The following is a 16,125-nucleotide window of genomic DNA, read 5'->3' as shown; positions in this document are numbered from 1 at the left end:
TCTCCCTCAAGAGGGGCTGCCCTTCTCCCCATTTTAACTGGTCAATAAAGGCTAGAACCTGTGATTGGGCAGTGGAGGGGAAAGGTGGGATGGAGGCCTTGCAGAGTGGGAGCAGGCAGGGAGAGCAAAGGAGGAGAGGGGAAGGAGAGAGGACAGAAGAGGAGGAGGAAGCCACAGTGAAACAGAACCACATGGCCAGGAGGAACTCACGTACAAGGGGTCTCATAGCTGGGGAACAAGTTAGAATAGAATAGTGTTTAATCTGCACAGTATTGGCTCTTAGCTTATAATTATAATAACTGGATCGTGTATTTTTTATATGGGCTTATTGGGGTTGGAAATTCCAGCAACAAATTGGCACACCTACATTGGGCTTAGAGCCCAACTAACCTGAGATAAAAGTGTCCTCCACCCCCAATATGAACAGCTAGGACTCTGCTCTAACACGTATAAATTAAATGCTGAGTGGGTCTAAGGGGTCTACAGCGAGCTACTGAGAAGCTCCCTTCCCAAGTCCCAAGCAAACCATGGCAACCAGAGGTGGCACCCCAGCCCTGAGCTGGGACTTAGTGCCACAACACAGTTGGGGTTCTCTGAGCCTAAAGAAGGAGCAAGGACCCTGGGAAGTGACTGCCTGTGAGGCAGCCTTCACAGCTGAGGATTGGCAGCTGAAAAAACAGCAGTTAACTTTCCAAAGCCTTCTCGCTGCCACAGCCATGCTTTTCCTGTATCCCCCACATCTGAACAGAGACAGCTCTGGGACCGGCTGAGACGTAAATGTCTATAGACAGCCAATAACACTTATTGGGTACAGAATTCTCATCACTTATTACTACATACTGTCCTTTAAGATGGCATGAGTGGAGATTTATATCGTGGTTTGATTATGTGGTCAAATTAACCTCTAAAGAGAGGCATAGGTGCGTTCTTTATTGATCTTCCTTAACTGATCTGGGCACTCCGCACGTTTCATATGAATGTCTTTACAGAGCTATATGTTGCTTTAAGGTTTGTATATTGCAGAATGGAAGACAAGAAAGACAGCCCTGACAAGATTCATACTCTGGGATGCTGAGATCCTGGAACCTTCCATTCCAGCTCCTTGCTTGATTCTATCTCAATTACGTTGAAGCTGTTTCCTCTAAAGACTTTTTCCAGGACATTTCCAGAACAGCTAGTTCACCCATTCAGCCTTTCAGACTGTCATAGTCAGGACTTCGGCTAAGCCAGGAACTTTCTTAGCACATAGAGACTGAAAGGCAAATGATGCCAGCTAGCCCTGCTTTGACAAAGCCAATTTTCCTATTTCCCTGTGGACCCCCAGAAGGGAATTCCTTGCCCCACTTCAGCTAGAAGCAAGACAAAAAAGATCGTCATTCCACTCTCTTAGGTTGGGGTGGATGGTTCTGGTTATTCTGTGAATTACAGACATGTTGTCATTTTAAGGGAGAGATTGCAAATGTTGTAGTTTTGGACGTGGGTGGGGGAACTGGAGAGTTCAGATTCAGGGGTTTCCACCTTTCCTTTCCTCTTTTCTATCCTTCCTTCTTAGGTAGAGGAAAGGGGGGGTGGAAGAGAAAAGGGGGATAAAGTAATATAGAAATTAGAGAAATTGCACAAAAAGGAAAAGGTTATCAAATTTACTCTTACACAAAATATTGGATAGCCGTAATCTTTCATTGTTAGAAATTTTTATATGTGGTGCAAAATTGCAGTTATAATTTCTTACATTGGTACAGAATTTATGTGTATTGATACAGGTTTAAGGTTTTCATTGGTATAAAGTTTTGTATTTATTAATATAACATTTAAAATTAATATTGTTACTCTTAGATAGGCATTGTACCTATGCAACTCATTTAAGAATACAAAGGTTAAGACCCGTTTATTACAAACCGTTTAGGATAATTAAGTAATGCAAGTTAATAGTCAGATAGTGAAACTCATGGTCATTCTAGATCCTAGCTTAGTTAATTACAACAAGTGTTTTCAAGATTATTCTATAGCTAAGAATAATCAATGTTTGACAGTTCATTTATGCTATGAAGTTTTCAGTCTTCAAAAACATCAGAGATCCACAGAATATGGCATTTGATATTAGTTCATCATCAAAGATTTGACTATGAGACAAGTGTGCTTCTGACAGTATCCCCATTCTGCTTCACCTGACAGCATCCCCTTTCTGCTTCAAGGAAGATATTGAGCATCATTACCTCCAGGCGGAATTGCTTCGATTGTGGTGAGGTAGTCATTGGGCAAGAATTGCCCTAATTCATACACAGACAAAAATACTGTCCAAAAAAAGACAAACAGATGTGGGATAGGCGACTGCTAAGCTCTGCCAAGACAGGGCAAACTAGTCCTTGATAATTTCTGCTTCACTTAAGGTCTATCAGATAGTTCTGGGCCAGAAAGCTGAAGACAAATGCTCCAACATTATAAGGTGTTAGGGGACTATCAAGGCAGTCAGCTGTCTCTACAAATTGTATAGTTCTGGAAGCTATGTCTTTGTGTTTCTTCCATTTCCTCCATAATTCAGGAAATATTTAATTCCTTCTCAGATCTCTGATGGGGTTGAAGACAAGTTATAGTCTCATAATTGAAACTTAAGTTGTTTAGCATTAAAGATGTTCCAAATGTGAAAGGATGGGCTTCAGATGGCAAAACAAGTCAAAAAATCAACATAATTCAGTCACAGAATTGTGAACTCTTCAAGTTAGGATGGATGGTTGACAAAAATGACAGATTGGATGTTAAGTGTAGATAATAATTTGCATAATTGTTATGGTTGTGCTCAATTGATATCTGAGAGAAAGAGCCTTTTTAATTGGACAAAAGGGGGGAAATGATGTGGGTTGTCCTGATGCTGTTTGTATTCTGATGTTAATTATGCTTCTTAAGAGGGGTTGCCCCCCCTCATAAGTAGTCAGTCACATACTCGGGTCATCTCACATGAACCTTCTCCCCATTTTTACTGGTCAATAAAGGCTCGGGCACTGGAGGGTAAAGATGAAACAGGAAGTCTTTGAGAGTGAGGGGAGGTAGAGAGGAGAGGAGAGAAAGGAAGGAGAGAGGACAGAAGAAGAGGAGGAAGCCATGATGGAGCAGAACCACATGGCCAGGAGAAACTGCAAGTAGCAAGGGGTCTCATAGCTGGGGAGTTAGTATAGTGTTAGACCTGCTCAATCTAGGCTCTTAGCTTATAGTTATAATGACTGGATTGCGTGTTTTTATAGACTTATTGAGGTTGCAAATTCCAGCAACAGGGTTTGGCTTTATAAAGGGAAGAGTTGGTAAGTAGTGGTGGGCTGTGTAGAGCAAGACTGCAGAGCTTTGCACCTAGACAACTGCTCTCAGCTCGGTAGGTTCTGTCTATGGGAACCACAGCAGGGGATGAGAGAACCTACTTGAAGGGTTGAGAATAGAGATCGAAGAAACATTGAGTGGCAACTATGAAAAATGCCAGTTAGTCGAGTAGTGGTGGCACACGTCTTTAATCCCAGTACTCTCTCTGGTATTTGAAATCGAATTTTTCATTCTGCCTAGCCCCACAGAGGGTGCTACTTTTGGCTGGACTTTTCTACTTTATGGGTTCTTCTTTCTTTCACCCTTCTCCACCCCATTTAACTCTAGATAGGAAAAAGAGGATAGAAAGGAAAGAGGGTGAAGTTATTGTTAGACCCACTGGGCAAACTACAAACTCTGCTTCTCCACATCTGATATCCAACTCCTTTCAGCTTTGTTGACTGCAACACAACTCTTTCTCTTTGACTGGTTCCACTCCCTGTTAGCAGCTCTCCTCAGCAGGTGTCCTATGGCTCTAGCATCTCTAACATCTTGTTCTACTTCACAGATTCTTGTTCCAATGTCTTCTGGGCTCCTCCAAAGGGCTTGGGTCGCTCCATCAGCTCTGCCCTCCGTAGCACTAGGCTCTGGCTGACTCCACTCCACTGCTACTGTTCTTGGTGGTCATCCATGGTATTAGCATCTCAAATACGCTGGGGTCTTCCACTGCAACTAGGCTACACTTTCACCAATAGCTTCTCATAGGCTTTCCTCATAGTACTAAGCCTCGTTTCTTTGCATGATCCCTTCAGTCCTGGACCTTCAACTGCCACTGAAGCTGTACCTTCACCAATGGCCTTTCCTGGTTTCTCACAGTGCCAGTTCTCAGGTACACTCCATGACACCTTCATGCTTTAAAACCAGTACCACTTGGGTGATTCTTACACATTACCAAATCCAGCTGCCAGCACATGGTCTATCTCTGGAACACAGCTTTTTTGTGCTCTCAGAAAACTCTTCTCAGAAGATTTCACCTCAGTGATGCTGGTCTCTTCTTAATCCATACTAATTTCTTAGCTTAACCAGCATCAGTTGTCCCAGTAACCAACTCCTCCTCTTCTTGACTCTAAAGCCAGAACCACATGGCCAAAGTTGCCAAGGTCTGTTGCTTGCTGGGGCTGGAACATGGCCTCCTTGTTTTATTATATCTTTTCCAGTTTTCTGTTTTCAGTAATTTCCTTTACTGTCTAATCTTGGCTGTCCTGGAACTTGCTCTATAGAGTGAGTTTGAACTCATGAGATCTGCACACCTCTGTCTCCTGGGTGCTTGGATTTAAGGTGTGTACCACCATGCCTGAACCTAAGTTTTTCTCTACCTGGAACTTGCTCTGTACCAAGCTGGCCTTGAACTCAGAGATCTGCTTGCCTCTGTCTCCTGAGATTAAAGGCATGTACCACCATGCCTGGACCTAAGCTTTTCTTTAATTCTTTTTCACAAGATCTTTTTTTTTTTTTTTTTACAGTCCAGACTTTATCCCCCTCCGAGTCCACCCACTTACTGTTCCCCATCCCACACCTCCTCCCAATCCCCTGTCTCTAAGAGGATGCCTCACCACCACCCCACCCTGCCACCCTACCAGACCTCCCTACTCCCTGGGGCCCATAGTCTATCGAGGGTTAGGTGCATCTTCTCTGACTGAGTCCAGATCCAGGAGACTGCTGCTGTATATCTGTTGGGGACCTCATATCCGCTGGTGTATGCTGCCAGGTTGGTGGCTCAGTGTCTGAGAGATCCTGAGGACCCAGGTTAGTTGAGACTGCTGGTCTTCCTATATGGTCACCCTCCTCCTCAGATTCTTCCAGCTCTTCCCTCATTCAATCACAGGGGCCAGCAGCTTCTGTCCGTTGGTTGGGTGTAAATATCTGCATTTGACTCTTTGCTGCTTGTTGGGTCTTTGGAGGGCAGTCATGATAGGCCCCTGCTTGTAAGTACACCATAGCATCAATAATAATCAGACCTTGGGGCCTCCCCCTGAGCTGGATCCCACTTTGGGCCTGTCACTGGACCTCCTTTCCCTCAGTCTCTTCTCCATTTTTTTTCCTGCAGTTCTTTCAGACAGGAACAAGTCTGGGTCAGAGTTTTTGACTGTTGGGTGGCAACTCCATCCCTCTACTTGATGCCCTGTCTTTCTACTGGAGGTGGACTCTACAAGTTCCCTCTCCCCACTGTAGGGCATTTCATCTAAGGTCCTGAGAGTCCCTTTGAGTCCTGAGAGTCTCTCACCCCCCAGGTCCATTCTAGAGGGTCTTCCCACCTCCTACCTCCCAAGGTTGCCTGTTTTGATTCTTTCTGCTGGCCCTCAGGGATTCAGTCCTGTTCTTCCCCCCAATACCTGATCGTGTCCCCCTCTTCCCCTCCCTGTTGCCTTTCCCACCCAGGTCCCTCCCTCTCGGTCCCCCATCCTGTGATTGCTTTCTTCCTCCCAAGTGGGATTGAGGCATCCTCACTTGGGCCCTTTGGCTTGTTAGCCTTCTTGAGTTCTGTGGACTGTATCCTAGCAATTCTGTACCTTTTTGGCTAATATTCACGTATTAGTGAGTACATATCATGCATCTGAGTAACTTCACTCAGGCTGACATTTTCTAGTTCTATCCATTTGGCTGCAAAACTCATGATGTCCTCGTTCTTTTTTTTTCTTTCTTTCTTTTTTTCGGAGCTGGGGACCGAACCCAGGACCTTGCGCTTGCTAGGCAAGCGCTCTACCACTGAGCTAAATCCCCAACCGATGTCCTCGTCCTTAATAGCTGAGTAGTATTCCATTGTGTAAATGAATCACATTTTATGTATCCATTCTTCCTTTGTAGGACATCTGGGTTGTTTCCAGCTTCTGGCTATCTTAAATAAGGCTGTTATGAACATAGTGGAACACATGCCCCGTGGCATGGTGGAACAGCTTTGGGTATATGCCCAAGAGTTTTCACAAGATCTTGGTAAGCTTGGCCACTATGCCTCAAGATCTGGATCACAAGCATATGTCATCCCACTTCAAGCTGGCTCTAAAGCCTTTCGGCATCAAGATATGGCTCACATAAGCGCCCCGCATTTCTGGATTGCAGTTCCAGATATAGTCAAGTAGACAACCGAGAATAGTCAACACAATCCAGCCCTTGCCAACTTGACACACAAGCTTATCTCCTTATGTCCCAATAAAAACAAGATCCAGGTCATAATAATGCCTAACAAGAAATGACTCTCTCTTGTACAACCATAAATGCACAGTAAATTTAGAATAGCTGGCAGTCTCCCTTTTTTGACATTGTTTTTACAAGATGAAAGCTTAGCTTGATGGGCTCTTGCCCAAGGTCACTATTCCCTTAATTCCTTTTACTATCTTTCATCTGTGTATCTCCTTGAGCACAGGATTTAGTGCTATTCCACTTCCTGGCTTCCCTTTAGTTCATTTCCCCCCCCTTTTAATTCTTGAACCATGCCTTTTGTATTTTTCCTTTTTTTTTTTTCAGAGCTGGGGACTAAACCCAGGGCCTTGTGCTTGCTAGGCAAGTGCTCTACCACTAAGCAAAATCCCCAACCCCGTATTTTTCCTTTCTAAGCTTGCTATGTTTGATCAAAACACTCTTCATAAGAGTCAAACACAGGACAAAGTCTATGCTAGGCTTTTTTTGAGATTCCTTTTGTTAACGCAACTCATCTAAATCGTTTCAACTAAGTCAGACAAGAGCAAAAAAGCAGCCACATTCTTCAACAAAATATTACACGACAATCTCTAGGTAACATACTGAAATTCTTCTCTGAAACTTCTTGAGCCAAGACATCATCATTCAAAAAGCCCTCAACAACACTGCCTTCCATGCTTCTACTAAGATGGCCCATTACTTAAAGCATTCTACTGCTTTCCTAGTTCAAAGTTCCAAAATCCACCTTCCTCCAAACAAAAGCACAGTCAGGCCTGTCACAGCAATAACCCAGTTCCTGGTACCAACTTCTGTCATAGTTAGGGTTCCATTGCTGTGAAGAGACACCATGACCAAGGCAACTCTTATAAAAGGAAACATTTCATTGAGGCTGCCTTACACTTTCAGAGGTCTAGTGCTAGAGGAGCCAAAGTTTCTATACCTTGATTCAAAGGCAGCCAGAAGGAGTTCTCGTCCATACTGGGCAGAGCCTTAGCATAGGAGACCTCAAAGCCCCCCTACACAGTGACACACTTCCTCTAAAAAGATCATACCTACTCCAACAAGGCCATACCTCCTAATAGTGCCACTCCCTATGGTCAAATATTCAAACCCATGAATCTATGGGGGTCATACTTATTCAAACCACCCCAGGGATAGATGGAACCAGAGACCATCATGGTAAATGAAATAAGCCAGACTCAGAAACACAAGTATTGTATGACTGTGTGTAGAATCCATATCTATGTATCTATATTTCTATATGTGACATGCCAATAGAATAGGAATTATTTGGGAAGAAGGGAACTAGTAGGGAGTGGGCTTCAATAGACTGTAATGAATGGGGGACTCAAATGAACAAAGCGCTCAATATAGGTGTGTGAAATTTCATAATGAAACTCATCTGTACGTCATGAGTGTGTAAGCCTCTCAAGCAATGTTCAGTGTTGACATTTGCTTCTGGGAAAGACCTTCATTATGGTTCTAACACCTCTGCCTCCCAAATTCTGAGATTACAGGCATTTTAAAGAAAAAGTGAAGGCTTGATAGCTCGTGTATGGTTGTCCCTGGGCTGAGACTGCTCACTGCTCACAACCAGTGTATCTCTTCCCAGATATTTTCAGTCCATGACTGCCAACTCTGACAATGAGGATGTAAGGGTTTTTTTCTGACGCTGAAGTCCTCTTCCCCAGTTGGTTCTTGATCTGTCAATAAAGATGCTAAGGACCAATGGTCTGGGCGGAATAGGCAGGACCTGAGAGAGCAGATGCAGAGGAGAAGAGAGAGATTTTGGGTAATGCTTCTGCAGGAGTAAAGGTGACCAGCCAAGCGAGACCTCGGGAGAGGCAGCCATAGGCTGCTTCTCTAGGTGGGAGGATGGGTTGTTGAGCTGAGACTAAAGGTAACTTAACAACTAAAGTTAATGAAGAATTTGGGGTGCTGAGCTAAGAGTATTGGAGACAGCATACTATCTGCAGGAGATTTGTAGTGCCCAGCAATTGACCCTTAGCAATTTAAGATTAACTAGTGTGTGTGTGTGTCTGTACTTTTGATCTGCCGATCTAAGTAGATTCTCTGGGCAGGTCACTGGGAGCGCGGCTCGCCAAGGATATCTGGGCAGGTAGCAGGCAGAGTGGCCCATCCCCTGCAAACAACATGAGGAAACCACAACTATGGAGTCATCATCCAGTACCTTGGCTGTTGTGTTAATACAAATTCTTCCAAAGTCAGAGCTTCGTTATTTAGCAGATTAACAGGCCTGAACAGCATTCAGTCTGCCTATGAACATGGAAGCTTGCCCTGGAGTCCTTCTGGGCAATAGCCCTTGGGTCCTCTTAAGGAGATAAGCTTTGCTACCCTTTTACCTAAGACCAATCAACTGGAAAATGGCTATAGATAGCCCCATGAAAAATAAAATGGCTCCAGGGAAAGTGAGAACAAACATTCACTATTATCATAGTCACACTTTCTCCAGGAGGCTGGGGCTTCTGTTTGTGGGTGCTTGAGTGTTTGTGTGTGTGTGTGTTTGTGTGTGTGTGTGTGTGTGTGTGTGTGTGTAGATACATGTGTACACACATGCATGTATATACACATGTGCATATATGCATGTGTATGTATATGTGTGCATGTGTGCATGTGTGCGTATGTGTAGGCCACATTTCTCTCTTTTTAAAAAAAATTTAGATTTAAATTTCATTTTATTACGTGTATGAATGTTTTGTCTGTGTGTATGTCTATTATGCACCCCTTGCATGCCAGGTGCCCTGGGAGGCCAGAAGAGGGCATGCGACTCCCTGCAACTGGAGGCTTAGACAATTGTGTACTGTCACGTGGGTGACGGGAACTGAAATCAAGTCCTTGTGAAGCACACCCAGTGCTCCTAACCACTGGGCCATCTCTCCAGGCTCCCCTGCTTTCTTATTGGAGGATGAAATTATAAACGTAGACCTGAGAACCTGGTGTTCTAGCCACCACAGACAAGTCCTTCCTTTTAGATCCTCCCAACAGACAAAATGAGGAGATACACACGTATCTTCATGTCTCAGTTTCTGTAGATCTTCCAGCTCTATATAATCAAGATAATTACCCTTAGATGTGCCTACCTAACCTAGGCAATCACTGAGATGCCCTTCCCAGACGATTCTAGATTTACCAAGCTGACAATTAAAACAAAGCATCGCAACATTGAAAAGTCTTATGTGTAGCCCTCTATAGTGGCTTCACGTGAGTTCACAATGCTACCTCCAACCATAGCCTGCATGTTAGGCAGGCAAGTGGCAGGGACACACACACAGACATGCGTGCACAAAATAAACAGCAAAACAAATTTTAAAAATATTCACAGGGCAAGGTGCGGGAGCACGTCTATAATCTTAGCGACTTGGCAAGTTCCAGATTAGCCCGTGTCCCATGACAATCAGGATGACGGCTAGGAGGGGCGATCTAGAGCTGACATCACAGCCCTGGGTACTGGTCTGCTTCCCCTAGAGATTAAGGAAGCCACGGCAGGGAGAAAAAGTGACAGACTTAAGTCTACTCGGCAGTAAGCAGCTTGTCCAAGTCTGAGACTCCAGAGCCCTGTAGGAGCCAGAGGCATCGTGTCTCACGCGTCTTTACCAGTTCCCTTTTCTTGGCCATCTCTGACTTTCCGGTGCACCTTTCCCTCTGTCTGGAGCACTTCTTGGCCAGAGACATGGTCAAAGCAAGCAAAATAGGTTTAGTGTCCACTTTGACGGTGCATCCATGGGAGACACAAACCAGTGTGAAGGCCAGGTACAGAAAGTCCTCCTGGGACTTGTCAGCAGGAACCTGGTGTGCCTCCTCGAGGAGTTCTGGCCAGCAGAGCCACCTGAGGAGAGGTGGTGCAGGGGTGCGATGAAGCCTGTCACCTGGCAATTCAGAGTCGCAGGCAGAACACTCACGCCTGCTGCTTCCACCACCACCTTACAATGTTCTGAGTCTCGGGCCACATGCACTGAAGTTTTCTCTTTCTCAGTCCAGCCGCAGACCTGGAAACTTGCTAGGTGGACACTAACTGTTGGTTCACACTCTTTCCTGAACTGCCCTAGCTGTTGGGAAGAGCGGACACCAAATGAACCATGCAGGTATCAGGCCCTGTGCTAAGGGTCAGTCATCTTAGATAAAGTTAAGCTAAGCAGGGCAGGGAGGAGAGGCCTTGGTCTCCCTATCGAAGCCTTTCCGTTACCGGTGCTTGATAGTTTGAAGTCTGAAAAAGTTCGTCTTTTAAATGCGATCATAAGAAGCCCAGCAAAACCTTAGCAAGCTGAATTATAACCCATTTCAGGCCTTTCCATTGCTTATTTCCTTTTCTATTCCTTATATATGCCTCCCCAATACTGATTTCACCATTGTGTGTGAGGGGAACATCAAATTCTCGTCTCTACAAAGTTACCATCTGTACTGGCTGGTTTTGTGTGTCAACTTGACACAAGCTGGGAAAGGAGCCTCAGTTGTGGAAATGCCTTCATGAGACCCAGCTGTAAGGCATTTTCTCAGTTAGTGATCCAGGGAGGAGAACCCTGCCCATTGTGGGTGATGCTGTCCCTGGGCTGGTGGTCTTGGGTTCTATAAGAGAGCAAGCTGAGCAAGCCAGGGGAAGCAAGCCAGTAAGTAACATCCCTCCACGGCCTCTGCATCAGCTCCTGCTTCCTGACCTGCCTGAGTTCCAGTCCTGACTTCCTTTGGTGATGAACAGCAATGTGGAAGTGTAAGCTGAATAAACCTTTTCTTCCCCAACTTGCTTCTTGGTCATGATGTTTGTGCAGGAATAGAAACCCTGACTAAGACACCATCCTTATTATTTTAATAGTCTCCAGTAAAATGCAGCAGGGCTTCTCAGGAATAACCTAGGTTCTCCGATTCCTAAATTCCTAAACTCTTTTGCATATCATTTCTTTTTATAAACTTACCCAGACTGATATTATGGCTACAGAATTAGCAGGCAATGTCCCCAACTTTATTTGTGGGTTTTCTGCTTGTCCATAGTCTTGGCCTCTGTCCCAGCCTCAGGGGGCAAAGTAAAGACATTCTGCTTGGTGATTTTATTAAGCTTATTTTTCATTAAGGCAATTCCTTCCTGTTCCATTTCTCTCCTCCAGACCATCCCAGGACACAACACCAGTGCTTTCAAAGGCAAAAAGCAATTAGGGAAGGAACACCAGAAACAGTTGTATAGATAATGTTATCCAAAAACAGCCACGAGCCAGGCATCTCTCTGCTGAAAGCTGGAGCTTCGTCATGAAGTCTCATTACAGTTGGAACTGAGTCACAAAGTCTCGTTTGCATTTCGGTCATTGGCTCTGTCATCTGTTAAGTAAACAGAAATGTATTCTGAACTTACACAAACCCACACACACAAACATACACATATGCATGCGCACACAGACACACAGAGACACACACACAGACACACACACACACACACACACACACACACACACACGCTGTGACTAATAAGGTGATGGATATTGTTTGAACTTTTCCTGGGGAGGTGAGAGCAAAGATGGGGCCCCAGTGACAGACTGCGGTAAAAACCCGTGGGTTTGTTTGATTTACTCACCGAGCATGAGTGGCCCAGAAAAGTCTCACTCAGCATGAATGATGACTTCCTAACAGCTGCCTAGATGGGGTTCCCACTTCACTTTACTTTATACCTTTGCTGGCACTCTGAGACCAGAAGCAACCTGCAATTAGTGGCAGAATTACACATAGCCGGGTGGGAGGTGTAGAAGAGGCTGCAGTCTCTGGTGAGGGTCTACTGGCCCTCCCCACCCCTTCCTTCTGTGAGAGAGTGTCAGCTGACCCCATCTCAGGGGAACTGCTTCTGATACAGACTGGGTTGACTGCTGTAGTCTGAAGACAGTGGTTCAAAACATGTTAATGTTTTTATAACGAGAAGTTCTTCACAGTGTACACGAATACAAACCTTCCCATTGGATACCTTTCAGATGTGCACAGGTTTTTGTCAAGTAGATCTAAATAAAGCTGAAAACCACATAGACATCCACAGAAAAGTGCTACGCTCCCAGTTAACAAAGAAGCAGGCTTAGGGAGGTTGCAGCAAGTCTGTGTGGGTGAGTCTGAGTCCTTCAGGGAGTCTTAGTTTGCTTTTAGTTATCAATTGTTCTTGTTGTTACTTTATCTGGGATTCCTAAGCTAGCTCTGATTGTGCATGTGTCTAAGGGTTTTACTGCTATGAACAAACCCCATGACCATGGCAAGTCTTATAAAGGACATTTCATTGGGGCTGCCTTACAGGTTCAGAGGTTCAGTCCTTTATCGTCAAGGCAAGAGGAGGCAGCATCCAGACAGGCATGGTGAACTGAAAGCTACATCTTCATCTGAAGGCTGCTAGTGGAGGACTGACTTCTAAGCATCTGAGGTGAGGGTCTTAAGACCACGCCCACAGAGACACACCCACTCCTACAGGGCCACACCTCCTAATAGTGCCACTTCCTGAGCCAAGCATATACACGCCATCACAGCATGTGACCTGGTACTTGCAAGGTAAAGGCAGGAGGATGAACAGTTTGAGGCTAGTCTAGCTTACATAGTGAGATCCTGCCTCAAAACCCAAACCATGGCCAAACAAAACAAAACAAATAACCAAAACCAACAAGAACACACACACACACACCACCACAACACACACACACACACACACACAAACACACACACACACTTTTTTTTGGTAAGATCTCACAACCATAGCCTAGGCTAACCTAGAACTCATTACCTAGCACAGGATGGCCTCAAACTCTGAGCAATGCTTCTGCCTCAGCCTCTGGAGAGCCTGAACAATACTCATGTGCTACCATGCCCAGTGCTGAGGCATAAACTGCATAAGCTAGGCAACCCCCTGATGTACTGAGCCCCAGCCCCTATTAACATAAAGCTTCCATACAGAGTAACGAGTGTGTCATTTGCACATGGTGTGCCAGTCCTCTGTCCTCCTCTGTCCCCTCTCCCATCATTCTCTTATCCCCACTCCTTCCTGGGTCCCACCCCATAGAACCCCCTCCTTATTTTATCATTCTTTGCCCCCTCCAGATCTTTCCAGTTGTCAGGTTCCAGGAAATTCCTTTTTTGCTAACTCCGGCATTCAGACAAGCCAGCAGCATTCCCTCCGAGACTTACGATGGTTCCTACTTGCTAAAAGGAGTCACTCTCCTGATCTGCGGTGAAAGGCACATGTGGCTCCTCCAGTGCCCCATTCCTGTGGTGCTTATCAGCATAGCTCCATAACTCTAGGCTCTCTCAGTCCCCACTAGCAAGAACCTGCTACAGAGTGGTCCTGGCTGGCCCACCCCGCCCCCTACCCTAAACCTCTCCAGCCCCTCTGCCTTCCTTCCCCTCCACCTGTCTTCTTCTCCTCTTCCTCCTATTTAACTCAGCCATTTTGGCTACACACTCCCTTGGTCCTTGGCTTCTCTCTCCACCCCCCTTTCTTTTACTCTCCCCTCATCTCTTCTCATGGCCTCATGCAGTCTGAACTCTTCCAGATGCCCTTGGCTGTGCACTCCCTCATAGCTCCACTAAAAACCTTCTCCTCCACCATACCTGGGAGCGTACTCGTCTTTCATCCTGAGAATAAGATTGCAACATTGTGTATTTTTTATTATTATTATTACACAATGAATGTTCTCTGAGTACCTGCATGGGTCCACATTTGTTCCGCCCATCCATCTCATGCAGTCTGGCTTTTTCTCCTTGGGATAACATTTCTAACGGTGGGCTACGTTCTAGCCCATCCACCCGAGATCAGCAGGGGGTGCTGACATTGCTTGTAGGGGAGAGTCCCCACAAAGGACCTGTGGACTCTTCTTCAGAGGCAAAGGTCACTGAAGGCCAGAGGGAAGGTGGAGTTGAGTCCAAGATCATCCACGGAGATTTTGATGGACATTCAAAGCCACAAGGGTCAGCTTCAGGTCTGGACAGCTCAGTGACTCCAGAGAGTCTGTTTTCTTAGAAATTGGAAAGGTGGGTGTGGAATGTGAAGTCCAGAAATTCCTTTCTTGTAGCTCCCGGTCTTGGTTAAAGTTATATAGCAGCCCAGACTAGAATGGGGAGTTTTGTTCTTAAATATAGTCTCTTTTTTTAAATATTTATTTATTTTAGGTATATGAAACACTGTAGTTGTCCTCAGACACACCAGAAGAAGGCACAGGATCCCATTACAGATGGTTGTGACCTACCATGTGGTTGCTGGGAATTGAACTCAGGACCTCTGGAAGAGCAGTCAGTGCTCTTAACCACTGAGCCATCTCTCCAGCCCGGGAGTTTTGTTCTTATGAATATGTTTTTGAATAGCAAAAGTTTGAGAGCCTATGATGTTAGGGGAAGAAAAGAATTCCCCATTAAAAGAGCAGTAGACCCTCAAAGATTATTGGTTATTGGGACACTTTACACTTGAATGCATGGCAGAAATAGTTTCCTGGTGACACTTTATAACCAGTTAATAAGGGCTCCAGACCTTAGCACAACTGACTCCATGATGGAATTGCCATTCAGGTTGTAAAACTCAGCAAGCAGACATCATCACCTGCCAAAACCAGATCAAAGACCTAATCTGTCAAAGTCCACAGTTCTGGGAAAGTCTCTCAGTGTACTAACCCTGCTTCTTGGCTTCTGTAGTTCCACTCTGGCTAACTGTGATTGTTAACTGAAGTATGTCAACCCAGGACATGGTTTTTGTGCTTAAAAGCTCCCCTGAGAAAGGCTTGGGGCTACACTGGGATTCCGAACACCCAGTGTAGTCACCACCAACTAATAAAGACTTTCTAATGATTCAAACCCACGATAGCACAGTCTTCTCTGGTGAATACCCCACAACATGGTAGCCTCTTCTCCCAGCAAAAGGCATGTGCATGCAGACTTCCCTTCTAACTCCAAGCTAATTGCTGCTCCTTCCTTCCTTCCTTCCTTCCTTCCTTCCTTCCTTCCTTCCTTCCTCCCTGCCCTCCTCCCATCTCATGTCTCCCTGAGTTTTGAGATGAGGTCTCACTCAGTAGCCCAGTCTGGCTTGAAACTTACTTGGAATGATTCTCCTGACTCAGCCTCCCACATTCTAGATATAGGTGTGCACCCAGACCCATACTTGGCTCCCCACCCCCTCCTCTTCCAGCTTCTCTTCCTCCTTTTAAAGAGATAGGGTCTTCATGGTTGCTGGAGCTGGCTGCCCATCTGTCCTACTTCATCAGTCTCCTGAGTGTCTGGGGCTAGAGGTGTGCACCCTACATGTGACTCCCGCATTATGATAAAGTCCTCTGTCTTTTTCAGTTTCTCTGACATGATCTAGGCCGGCAACAACACATGCATTACATTAATGAGTACTGCTAATTAATTACTGCTACACAAATCCTTATTTATCCGTGTCGGGTCTTAGCCTGTGATAATTACCCTGGCACAAAGATAGGTTCTCTTGAAAGTGTGACCTTGAGCTGGAGAGATGGCTCAGCGGTTAAGAGCGCTGGCTGCTCTTCCAGAGGTCCTGAGTTCAATTCCCAGCAACCACATGGTGGCTCAGAACCATCTGTAACAAGACCCGATGCCCTCTTCTGGTGTGTCTGAAGACAGCAACAGTGTACTCATGTATAATAAATAAATCTTAAAAAAAAAAGGAGGGGT

Source organism: Rattus rattus, chromosome 11, assembly GCF_011064425.1.
Source record: "Rattus rattus isolate New Zealand chromosome 11, Rrattus_CSIRO_v1, whole genome shotgun sequence".
In the NCBI taxonomy this organism is placed as follows: domain Eukaryota; kingdom Metazoa; phylum Chordata; class Mammalia; order Rodentia; family Muridae; genus Rattus; species Rattus rattus.
Note: the sequence above shows the minus strand (reverse complement) of the source record.